We start from the raw sequence: 12,261 nt of genomic DNA on the forward strand, positions 1-12,261 counted from the left end.
AATTGTTCGTAAGGGAAAATTATAGTCAATCCGGAAGCTGGAATTGGTCCTTCGCCAATTGCGATGGTGGACGAACAATTCCAAAGAGTATCATACGAAACGAAAGATTTGTGAATAAGGCCACTGCAGCATAGACCTAAAAAAATGTACATGCAAAACTTTTGAGAGGACACCTCAGTTTGCTTAATATCCATGTCAAATTAATGAAAGTTTTGGAATTAATTGACTAAGAAACTTCCTGTATTAGTCGCCAAGTCTAAAAATGTAGTGCGTTACTATCAAGCTTTTCACTTGCTGGAGCAGCAGCACAATGCTCGCTAATACATGAGGCATGCAGCAGTCAAGATTTGATGAATGTATCGAGGAACAAAGAAACTCCCTTCAGGCGCGAACAAAGCGTGGAGCCACAGATGTTCTGCACGAGGCTAGGCAAGTCTTCGACGTAAAGAACGCGGCCTTAGGGTTGGTAGTGCCGATGAATGAATAATCGATCAATCGATTGAATGTATGCCGCAAAACGATTAATCTTCATCGATGTACACCTTTCATTTAATTGACTCAATCGATTAGACATGTTTGATTAATCGTTTTCGAGGGTTGTTTGGCAGGAGCGTGCGCGAAAATATTGAGATCGTACCGGACTGGCGGTGCACGAGCAGTGAATGTGCGGCTGTGGTAGAGCGACTGTTTTTCCGATTCCCTAGTGATGCGGTGCCGAGCGCTTCCCCCCTCTCCTCCCCCCTCCCACGCACACACACCGCACACGACACCGACGACACTGTAGCACCAAGTACTCTTGAATTAACGGAAACAAGGAAACCTGCAGTACATTCTCTCCGTTATTCAAGTAGGCCTATATACCGTCACGTTCTGAATCTATCGGCGGATATCACCCGCTTCAAAACAAGCTACGGGTCTGCGATGCTGCAATACGAGCGCATCAGGTCATTCTGCCCCACTTTCTTCATCCTCTGCGGCCTGATTCCTAACAACCTCCTTGGAGACTTTCCCGAGCCTTCTGTAACTTTGACCTTTCCGGGCATTGACAAGAAATCATCTATTCATCCCCTGGAAGCGAAATGCTCAACACTTCTTCAAACGAGTCGTCAGCAATATTGCTTTACATTTGTTTTCACCGACGGTTCAAGAACAAGTGAAAGTTAGACAGGCATTTCAGATCTCTAAAGAAGATGTGAGAAGTTACCGATTGTCTCACCAGACGTCTTCTATATACGAATGTCGAACTCTTGAGTTATTCCAAGCGGTGAAGTTCATATCGGAAGGCACTTGTATTTGTTTATGGGTAGCCTACTATGACCAGAGGACGACTCCGCAGACGCTAACTAGATCGCACTATAACGATGATAGTTGTTTACTACTTCATGAAATCTCAAAAACAGTACATATTGCATCTTTGGCGGGCCATCAAATCTGTTGTCATTGGATTGCGTGACATGTAGGCATTGAAGGAAAGGAGGCGGCCGACAGATTGGGAACCGCGGCACATAATTTGGACACCTTGACCCCTGTTGAATATTACATAGCAAATGCCAAGCAGATCTATATCGCTACAAAAACTTAGTGAGGCGACGTGGTTAGAGGGCTAGGAAAAGTCATTTATGCTGCTCAGGAATGAACACAACTGTCGTCTGCACGGATGGTACCATGTCCCAGGTTTGTTTTCGTCTTCTTCGTCACCGGCTACGCATATAAACTGGCTACGACACTATGCCCCTGCATTGTGTACTGGGAACCCGTAAAAGGTGCGTAACGTCAATAATATTGACTTCGCCAGTGATCGCAATTTTTCACTTTTTGCAAGACTGATACCCTTTTTTCGCTTCAAAACATACGAGTATCAAAGCACTGATCGCGCCTTTCATAGGCTGATATATTGCCTACGCCTGGAGGTGGCCTACAAGCCTGGAGATGGCCTACACGCCTTTCTTCCTACGTAGATCAATGAGAAGTGGTCCGCAGCTTGAATCCACTTTAACACACCGGATGCATCTGTAGAGCACACTCATCGCATGACCGCAGTACGAGCGGCAGCGAGATGGCCTGCACAGCCACCTGAGCCAACACGATATGGGCGTCCTTTATCCGTGGCCAAGGTTCCTTGGTCGTGCGCTTACTTGTTAGAACACTTCGTGACTCCCTACAGTCTATTGTAGTGACCCCCTACAGTCTTTTACCCGACGTGGTTGCTTAGTGGCTATAGTGTTGGGCTGCTAAGCACGAGGTCGCGGGATCGAATCCCGGCCACAGCGGCCGCATTTGGATGGGGGCGAAATGTGAAAACACTCGTGTACTTAGATTTAGGCGCACAATAAATAATCTCAGTTAATCCAGAGGTTATCCACTACGGCGAGTCTCAAAATCAGAAAGTGGTTTTGGCACGTAAAACACCACAATTTAATTTTTTTTAGTCTCTTTTAATGACAATCGATCATGGTTCGCAAATGTGTACAGAATATGACTTCGAGCTGTTAGGATCGGCCTGCAGCTATTTCAGCCCGCTGCACGTGTTCCAATCCAACCGGACCGGGAGCACTTCAGAGAACTGCGGATAACCGGCAGCCATGTGGCGCGGGGTCAGCTCAGGGGAGTTCTCGAGGGGAGGTAATTGGCGGAACCTCCCCATAAGCTTTTCGAGAAACCAGACAATGTGCTATCCGGCCGCGTCAACAGGGACGGCTCAGAGTTCTACGAAGCCCCTCTGACGTCGGCTCCGGACCACTGAAACCTGTGCGGCACTGAAACCTGTGCAACACGTGTATGTGAGCCCGCCTCCTCCAAAAGGGCGGGTCATCTTCAATGACGTCGAACTATGACGTCGAGTGGAGTGCTTATAAGCAGCGATTGCCGGCTGCTAGAGCGTGCTCGTCGTAGTGAGCTGTGTGCTCGTTGTCGTGCTTGAAATGTACTCGTGAGCGGAGTGCTCGTTGTCGTGCTAGAAATGTACTCGTGAGCTGCGTGCTCGTTGTCGAGTTCGAAATGTACTCGTGAGCTGTGTGCTCGTAAGCTGTTTGCTGTATGCTCGTCTTGCGGGCTCCATTTGGGAGTCACGCTAGACTGTCGATGTATCTCATGTTCAACTGTAAATAACATGTAAATAAATCCTGCTCTCCTAAGTCCCGACGAAGAGTCAAGCTCCTTCCTACAGCTACGACTGCCAAATCTTGCATCTGAATGGCAGCGGTGAGATCGCCCTACAGCTCATAGATCGTCCGACAACTCTAACAAATGGTGGCAGCGGCGAGATCGTCCGACGAATCTAATAGTGCGTACGTGCTCTTGTGAACTTGCAACAATCTTCTATCTCTCTCTCTCTTTAAATTATTAATGTTAAAAACGAATATTTTCCGTTTTCTTTGGTGGAATGCACTGTCGATGCATGCCTTACGTGTAATATCTGTATGGTGATGGGATTTGTTCTGCGCAGTGTATATATTTTGTGTGTGCGTGTGTGTTGTGACTGAACACATGTTCTGATAATGTGCGCTAACGTTCGCGTGATGCCGATATATCGCGTTCTGACTACGCATATAGCATAGAGCGCTATGACTGAGTTATTCCTCTGATTTATATATTTTTCATCACATTTCGAATAATCGGAGTTTGCTTATTTTTGTATGTCTGGGATAGCAGGTGGCAGGATTCTCATCAACTAACAAAGGAAACAAAATAACAACAATTAATTCCTTAATTAAACTACCACGAAAACGAAATTTGCATTAAGATATTAGGAGCTATCAGAAGCGACGTGAGAAATCCACTGTCACTGTTGGCTTTGGCGGAAAGCACAAATACTTAGAGCTTACACCCCAGAACTACAATATATTTTTCTTTTTTTTTTTTTGTAAGTAAAAACGGCATATTCATCAATATATGCCTTCCCAAACACCTGCGCCGTTGAACTCAGAGATGCAGTCCGTGACCACTGTCGCCTGTCACCCGAGAGACACTAGAGATCGTTCAGGAATTCCGTAAAACACGAAGTTGTCATCTCTCGTCCTTGCTTTTCCTTACTTTTCTAGCTCGATGGTTCAGTTTTCGCTGACCGTACCAATCCCTTCCACAAACGCTTTGTCCCAGCAGATGCGCCGTCGCGGCTTTCATTTCAGAAGCTCGGCGCCTGCCACATCAGCAGCAGTTGTCACGGGGTGCAACAGGAACCACTCAGCTTTACGAAGCGACACGTTCGGTGGAGGCGGCAATCAAGGAGGCAGCTGCGCGAGTGGCTTGCCGCCGTCACGCAACAAAAGAACGTGCGTTGGAGCGGGCGTACAGGGGGCGTCGGCGCGTTCTCCTCCTATCGATATAAAGGGTCCGCTCAATTTTAGGGCCGCCGCGAGGGCCCACCACGTGACTATGTTGACGACGAGACGGCAGCGCAAGTAGTCCACCGCGACCTCGGGGGTGCCGTCGAGGTTCGGAACAGAGCCGCTTGCCCACGAGTCAGCACAAGCGTATCGCCTCGAACCGACGGTGCGACATGCTGCACCCCGACTAAAGCGCATCAGCCTGCGACCGGTCCCCGCAGCCCGTCCACGCCCTACGAAAATTTTCAAAGATGCGTGTCCACGGCAGCGACGTATGAATACTGCTGCTCTCAGGACTGCTCTGCAACCCGCCTGCCTTGAAATGTAAGTCTTCCTGCAGCACGGCTTCATTTTGTTGCTTGCAGATACTAACTACAGGCATTTGGTAATGGTTGGGTAGCGACAGCCGCATTCGCCATATCTTATTTTGATGTTCGCGCATCCCACGCGAAAATTTAGTAGCGGAGAGGCGGAGCCCCGTTGGGGGGGGGGGGGGGTAGGAAAGCTGGGAATTTTGTCCACAAGACTGGTTAGAGTGCGGACAACTGTCGTCTGCTAGCGCACGCGCCCATCACTCGACGCCCTGGGCAGCGCGCGCTGGAGTTTCTGCATGACGCATGCGGAGGAAAGCAACTACTTGACTTTACAGATCAGACTAAAATCGGAACGCTAACAAGGAATGGAATTTACAGTGCAAAACTTCGATTTAGGCATGATCTGATGCCTTAGACGCATATTCGTTTCTACTCGCAGGTATGATTTCTTAAGGTTGATTTTACCACATCAACATTCGTAATAGGCATAGCAGATGAGGCTTTATAGTGCGTCAGCTTTGTGCAGGTCTTTAAGTTGATCTTTCGCATGAAGCAGGTTTATGATAGGCAGCGGGCAGGCACGTTCGTGCTCTGTTGCCACGCTAGCCACCGTCTACATGCCATGCATTCAGGTGGCGCACGTGCGGCCCTGCTTCAGAAAGGTATCGCCACCTGGCCTTCGTACATGCAACTACAAAATTGCCACTCTTTCAGCGCCATCAGTGGCCTGCAGCCATCTGACACCGCGAAACGGTTGACCTGCTTTTCTTGGACGACGCATTAAATACCGTCCATGTATTGCTCCAGGTAGTTGTATAGGTTGTTTAGAATTTGCCATCGATACTACTATGCATTCATTTTTCTGAGTGGATGCGTTTAAAGTTGTCTTTCTTTGCCTTTTTTGTGGGCTACACTCGCCTTGAGGGATGCTGCTGTGAAATGCTCCGGGTGACTTTTTATCTCCCGTGGTTATATAATGTGCACCCGAAACTCGTTACACGAGTGCTTTTTCTTTTCTTTATTTTTCATTCTGGCCCCCATCAGAGCTCGGCCTGGTATTCGAGCCCATTACCTCGTGCTCATCGCTCATTCATCCGCAAAGTGCTACCACCACGGTGTAAGGAGTAGCTTGCTACAACCGCTGATCCACCAACACACACAAAAAAAAAGTAAAAGAAGCGCGCGAACTTCGTGTCTCCTTCCATGTGCTTGTTAATACGAACTACTATATATGTGTGCTCGAGTTTTCTATCGCTCTTTATCGTTCTTTTTCATATTTTGTTTAGTGCTCAAACAGACCTATGAAAGTGCACTTCTGCAAATGTTCGTTTTACATGCAGAAATATGCAGCTGAACCTTGGTCAGGTTCGGTTAAAAAAAAATGCATACCTTTCACGTACTTTCTTTATCAGAAGAATTCTACACAGTCTTCACGTGTTCAGAAACGTGATAAAAGCATGAACAGCATGTGTTGACTGGTGTTCGCAATATTGAATGCAGCGCGCGGCGACACGGTACCGCGATTTCGCTGTGCGCCATCTATCGTAGGATCTCCACGTTGCAGGGCCACTTGTACGGTCTGGCGGCGCGTTCTTTCCCCGCGGTGCCGCTGTTGACATGCGCCACGTGAGGGTTGCAAAGATGGGAAAGGAGGATAGGCCGCTCGCGACTCATGGCCCTCGCTAGGGGGCAAAGTTTGTCTCGGGACAGTTCGACTGCGTTGGTGCGGCGGCGCGGTGCTGTTGTGTGCTGCTGTTGCGCGCCGATTCTAGAGACTGTTGCCCATCGTCCGTGGACTCGCCGTGAAGGTTATGAGTGTCTCCCCTGTATTTTCAACGCCACGAAAAGTGAGCCGACCCACTGGACGCGCCGAGCGGCCCGTGCTGGTATTTGATGAACGCGGCGGGCCGCTGGCTTCCTCAGCGGGCCGACGGGTAAGTGCGGCTTTTTTCAGCCAGGTTAACGGACTGCCAGGCTGCGTGCACCCGTATCAAGCGACCCGGAACACGCATATATTTTTGGAAGCGCCTGCTCGCTGCACTGATGCACCCTTAGCGTCGCACCGTGCAGCCGCGCTTGAAAGATAGAACGATTCTCGAAAGATTGTACCCGTACCAGGCAAAGCTCGTAAATGAAAGACAACAAACTGATTAATCCGCTAATTGTCGCATAGGTCCAAGAGGGTGGGCCTGCGTATTTGCATATGTACTGTCACGGTATAGTGTTCTTTACTAATGATCGACTTTGAAAACAAAGCATGTCTTCGGATGCGAGTAGCGCAATCATAAATCGTGATCTGATCGCAATGCCACGAGAGCTGTATTTCATGCCTGCCGTCGTCTGACGTGATCGAGCGCTGGACTCGCATGACAGGCTATTTCATTTCTCTTGCGAACTGCTGTTCAGGGCAAATCGTTTTCTGAAGCGCTTCGGCCTGAACTGCAATCAGTGGCGGCGTATCATTCGTCCGGGGCGTTTGTCGCCAATCCCGGCTCTTTATGTAGTTAGTGGAGCCTGACGTACGCGTGGACGCTACTCGAGATGTCGCCAGCTCTTGTCACAATCGCTGCTATAGGCGACTCCCAAATACAGGTTTTCTGTCTGTCTCTGTCTGTCTGGGCGACTCCCACACCGCACTACCGGCATGGTTTGCAAGGTAGCGCGCCGTGTTGCTGCCGCCAATGTGCGAGCGCCGCCGTCATCATGCCGCTTATACAGACTGGGCACAGGCGGCCCAGGTAATGTTGATCAATTACTTGATTGGACCAGGGCGTACTGCTTGAACACAGGTGTGTGCACCCTGCACTTCCGACAGTCAACTGCATAGTTGAGACCGCAGTACATGAAGCAGCCGCGAAATTCTCTGCAAAGCTGAGGTGATTTAATACAATTTGGTAACCACAGGGAGTGAAAATAGAAGCAGCACAATACCTACTACTCACTGTGTTCATGTGAAGAAAGAAAATTACGTCATATAAATGCGAGGTGTATGAAAAAGCAACAAAGAAGCGAACATTGTGGTCACCTTTCAAAGTCACGGCGGGCGCATTCTGATAAGGGCGGAATGCAAAAATGCTCGTGTGCTGTGTATTGGGTGCACATTAAAGAACTGCCAGGTGGTTAAAATTAATTCGGAGTCTCCCACTACGGCGTGTCTCATAATCAGATCGTGGTTTTGGCGCGTAACACCCCGAATTCATGTATGAGCCTCTAAGATTTTACGTTGCTGTGAACTCTCGCTTTTACCCGCCGTGGTTGCTTAGTGGCTATGGTGTTGGGCTGCTAAGCACGAGGTCGCGGGATCGAATCCCGGCCACGGCGGCCGCATTTCGATGGGGGCGAAATGCAAAACACCCGTGTACTTAGATTTAGGTGCACGTTAATGAACCCCAGGTGGTCCAAATTTCCGGAGCCCCCCACTACGGCGTGCCTCATAATCAGAAAATGGTTTTGGCACGTAAAACCCCATAATTTAATTCTAACTCTCGCTTTTCAAGGCATGAAAGAGGTTGTGGTCCAAGCATTATCGTCAGCTCTCCAAGTTATCGCATATAGCTGCTGCCGTATCGCTTCTAGAACTTCTAAAGAAGCTGCTTGCGGCTAGTTACTGTAACATTGCTAGTGTACTGTGCTTTGAGACTGCCATGCGAAGCACATTTGGCTAGCTATGCATGCAGTTAATTTTTTCTCCGAATAGTGTTCACATAATGGTTACAATTTTGGCAAATATTGTAAATGAGTGTATTCGACCTCCTGTCAAGATTTAAAGGTTGAAAGAAACAAGTACGTATGAAAGCAAAACAAAAATGAATCAAAGCCTTAGCATACTGTTGGTATGAGAGTAGAACGAAGATCAAGGAGAACAAGTTGAGAACCAATATACACAAGAAATAAAAGAAAGACGAAAACACAGTAAAATAAAAAAAAAACATGTACAAGTGCCTACAGTTGTAAATCAAGCGTGAACTATAGGAGCATAACAAGAAGAATGTACCAGACTTGTATGTAACCAATTACATATAATTAATTACTAGTAATCAATTACGTTTTTCTTTAATTTTGTAATTTAATGATTAATTTGTTTACTCGGTAACACTCGCTGTAATTCAATCACTTTTTTCTGTAACCAGTTACAATTTCCAGCTTTGAGCACTTCAATTTTGTGGGAACAATGCAGTGTTCAAAGGGAAGAAAATATGTACATGGGTTACCTACTTCGCACAATGAGTGTCCTGCTGCTACGCCTCAATCAACTGAACATGGCAGGATTTAATATTTGCACACACCTCTTGGAAGTCCAACCTCGGAGCTTTTCCCTTATAAAATTTTTCTCTCTGTCTTTCTCATTCTTGGAAGCACTATTAAGCGGCATTCATAGGCGAAAGAGCTGCTGCTCAAGTCATATTCGCTTATTGCAGCCTATGACTTCTCTGATATTGACAGAAGTTCTTGGCCGTTAAGCACGTATGTTTCTATCTGTTTGATATATGTGTGACTTATTAAACCTACTTTTGTGATTGTAACACAGAAACAGTATCTGCAGGGTTGAATAATAAAAAAAACTATATTAAATTACTTTACAAATTTGGCCACCTATTTAAGGAACATGAATGTTTGCTGGCGTGTGTTACAATTAGTCGTTTAAATTTAAATAGCTCATGATTGAAGGGTGCTGGGTCCACGAGATGTTCGTCACCAAATTGAAACGGTGCTTCTATAGCACGATAGCAACAACCTCTTTGGATGTTGATGGCAGGAAATTGCCTATTGATGATTTTTCAGTTTTTCGCTGGCCTTCTCGGGAAGGCATTCCCCTATCGCCAATGAAGCGCTGCTCTTCATAAAGGACGCAGACCGTGAGAATCGCAGCAGTGAGTAACCACAACCGTGTGGTGGCAGTGAGCAAATTGCGGGTTTAGCCTGGTGACCGAAGCCGCCCATTGCTCCGCCTAAGCGTCTAAACGCTGTTATGGTATGCAACCACATGTGAATCAAACCAATCTCTTAGGAATGCAGGAAGACTTGGTGAAGCCTCTTTGCGGGCCTTAACTGGCCCTTCTGGGAACACAACGTGTGTCAGACGGGCATGCGGTTTTGCAATTGTCAAGTAGAGCCACCTTTCCATCTCAGTATTTTGGGCAAGACCACACAAAGCGTTCAATATCTCCTGTCTCTTCGAATGCAGTACATTTCGGAGAAGCAATATGCCGTCTTAAATTACCATGCTGGTGTATTAGTAGAGCACGTATTGTGAGCAAGGTGTTTATATGTTACAACGCAGCCCTTCTTTCCAGCACACTCGTCAGACAAGCCTTCAGTGCGACTACAGATGTCTTCACGAGGAAACTAGGGAATATTACCGAAGCAAATGTTGAAAAGCAATTCTTAGTGAAAATAAACAACTTGTGAAGGGATGCAGAGGATGCACTAAAAGAGTGCGTCCAGCTTGTCCTATTTACTGTATTTCTGCAATGTTAATAAATGTAGAATGGAAAATAATCTTAAAAGTAATCAATTTCAATTTTTAAAGAAGTAATTGTAATTGGTTGCTTTTTTCTGTAACATGTACAAGTCTGGAACGTACGCACTTACATGTCGGTAGGACACTTAAATTTTAAAAAAGAACTAACCAATGTATGTCAAAAGTAAATTAGGGTGCCAACATAGATGAAAGGCTCAAAAGCACTGATACACTAAGGTGAAAAAAAAAGTACCTTCAGCAATTATAACAACTTAGTCAAAAACATTTTAAATAATTTTTTTTAAATCTGTACGTGTATGTTGCCTCGCACTCGTTTATAGCTAAGGGATAGGAGTTCCACAATGAAATACAAGAAAAATGAAATGTGAATTTATCATTATTGGTTCACACTTTGGTTAAGATTATAATGCATTTGTTAGATGCAAATTTCATGATGTTTGTATTCAGTAAAAGTGATTCCGTAATTAGATTTTTTTTTTTTTTGATCCTGGGGTTTTACGTGCAAAACCGACTTCAGAATGAATTTGACCACCTGGGGTTCTTCAAGGTGCACCTAAATCAAAGTACACGGGCGTTTTTGCATTTCGCCCCCAATCGAAATGTAGCCGGTAATCGAATCCACGACCTCGTGCTTAGCAGCGCAACGCCACAGCCGCTAAACTACCGCAGCGCACCCCGAAATGAGATCAACTGGGAGCTGATAATACACATCAGCTTATAAAACCAGATGTCTAAATTGTAGCTAACTATCTGACATACGGTAAGCATATGTTATTAGATCGGTGCAGTTCTCTTGCATTAGCATTGTAAGAGCTGTAAGTTAGTACTCTGATGGACTTAATGTTGAACGACCTGCCGCGAGCTGATATTGGTATTGTATGCGTTTCGCAAGACGCTCCGCCGCATAGTTGTTCAGCCAGTTGTATCTGTAGAATATTTGCCCCTGTTTAGTGCAAGGTATTTACTTGGCTATTGCTGGGAGGCGTAATCCTATATAGAGTCTATACAGAGTCACTAAAGAGATGTCTTGTCTTAGAAGTCACTTTGAAGTGTTCCTACAAAAATTGCGCAGGGCTTAACACGTGCAGATTAAATGCAATGTGTAATGGAAACTTCGCGCCAGCTTGTGACGCGGGTGGATATGGCGCCTGTAACTACCTGTGATTCGCCCTGAAAGGAAATTCTCAGGGGCAAGTGTGAAAATGTTTTGCGACGCAACCCGCCGCGGTAGCTTAGTGGCTGTGTCGTTGCGCTGAACTCGAGGCCGCGTGTTCGATGGCGGCCGCATTTCGGTAGGGGCGAAACGCGAAGACGTTCGGGGGGGTACTTAAGTGCACGTTAAAGAACACCAGGTGGTCAAAATTAATCTGGAGTCCTCCACTACGCGGTGCCTCATAATCAGATCGTGGTTTTAATACATAAAACCCCAGAATTTTTCAAAACGTTTCGTTGCAAATGTTTCGCGCACATTGCTTAGGAAAAAAAAAAAGTCGCAGTTTGGCTGAAGGCGAAGCATCGATAGCGATAGCAAATTAGACAGCTATACTAAGTAAGGATAGTAATTTGATCGGCCGTATAAACTTGGAAGCATTCGCTTACTAACGGAATTAACAAGCATAGTGTCAGCGCGCGCAAGTAAACATAAGCGCATCACACTCGATGAGCCCAGACACTCGCCAAGGTAAATATACCTGGTAGCGAAGCTTCCATAGGAGCCCATACGTTCAAAACACGGCTGTTCCCGGTGGTTCATGGTGTTCCTGTATAGCATATACAGGAATACTAGCGGTTCATGGGGCTTAGCGCCATCTGTATGAGGAGGGAACACTTCTGGTGGAAGAAAAAATGTGACGCCATATCCGTTAAAAACAGAAGAAACAGGCGCGACATTTGTTTTGGTGGCCTGCCATTAGAGCTGTATATTCAAGTGCCCCGCCATTCGACTTCATGGTCGTTTCATCGCTTTCAGCGCAGAAAGCGGCGAAGGAATAGGCCAGCCGTACGGTTGTCGAAATCGCACCCCTGCACAGAACATACTTTCTTTGGAGGCCGACGAAAGCTTTAGGGCTTGTCGCATCGTCGGACGCCAAGCACGTCGGCCAGCGCAGTCGCACGTAAACAACTAAACTCACTACTTTTG

General features: G+C 46.6%; 1 protein-coding gene across 2 annotated transcripts in view; it reads left to right on the top strand.

Annotated features, from left to right (window-relative positions):
- The first annotated feature begins 4,205 nt into the window (after positions 1-4,205).
- LOC126545858 (alpha-(1,3)-fucosyltransferase C) overlaps positions 4,206-12,261 on the top strand; it is a 54,402-nt gene continuing 46,346 nt past the window's right edge. Inside the window, exon 1 of one of the 2 annotated variants that reach the window (XM_050193866.3) lies at positions 4,206-4,649. The gene's annotated coding sequence lies outside the window, so the exon portion shown is untranslated. Of the gene's footprint in view, positions 4,650-6,329; positions 6,574-12,261 lie in introns of those variants that run through there. The other variant, XM_050193865.3, reaches the window with a different exon arrangement.

Source organism: Dermacentor andersoni, chromosome 1 (genome assembly GCF_023375885.2).
Source record: "Dermacentor andersoni chromosome 1, qqDerAnde1_hic_scaffold, whole genome shotgun sequence".
NCBI classification, from domain to species: domain Eukaryota; kingdom Metazoa; phylum Arthropoda; class Arachnida; order Ixodida; family Ixodidae; genus Dermacentor; species Dermacentor andersoni.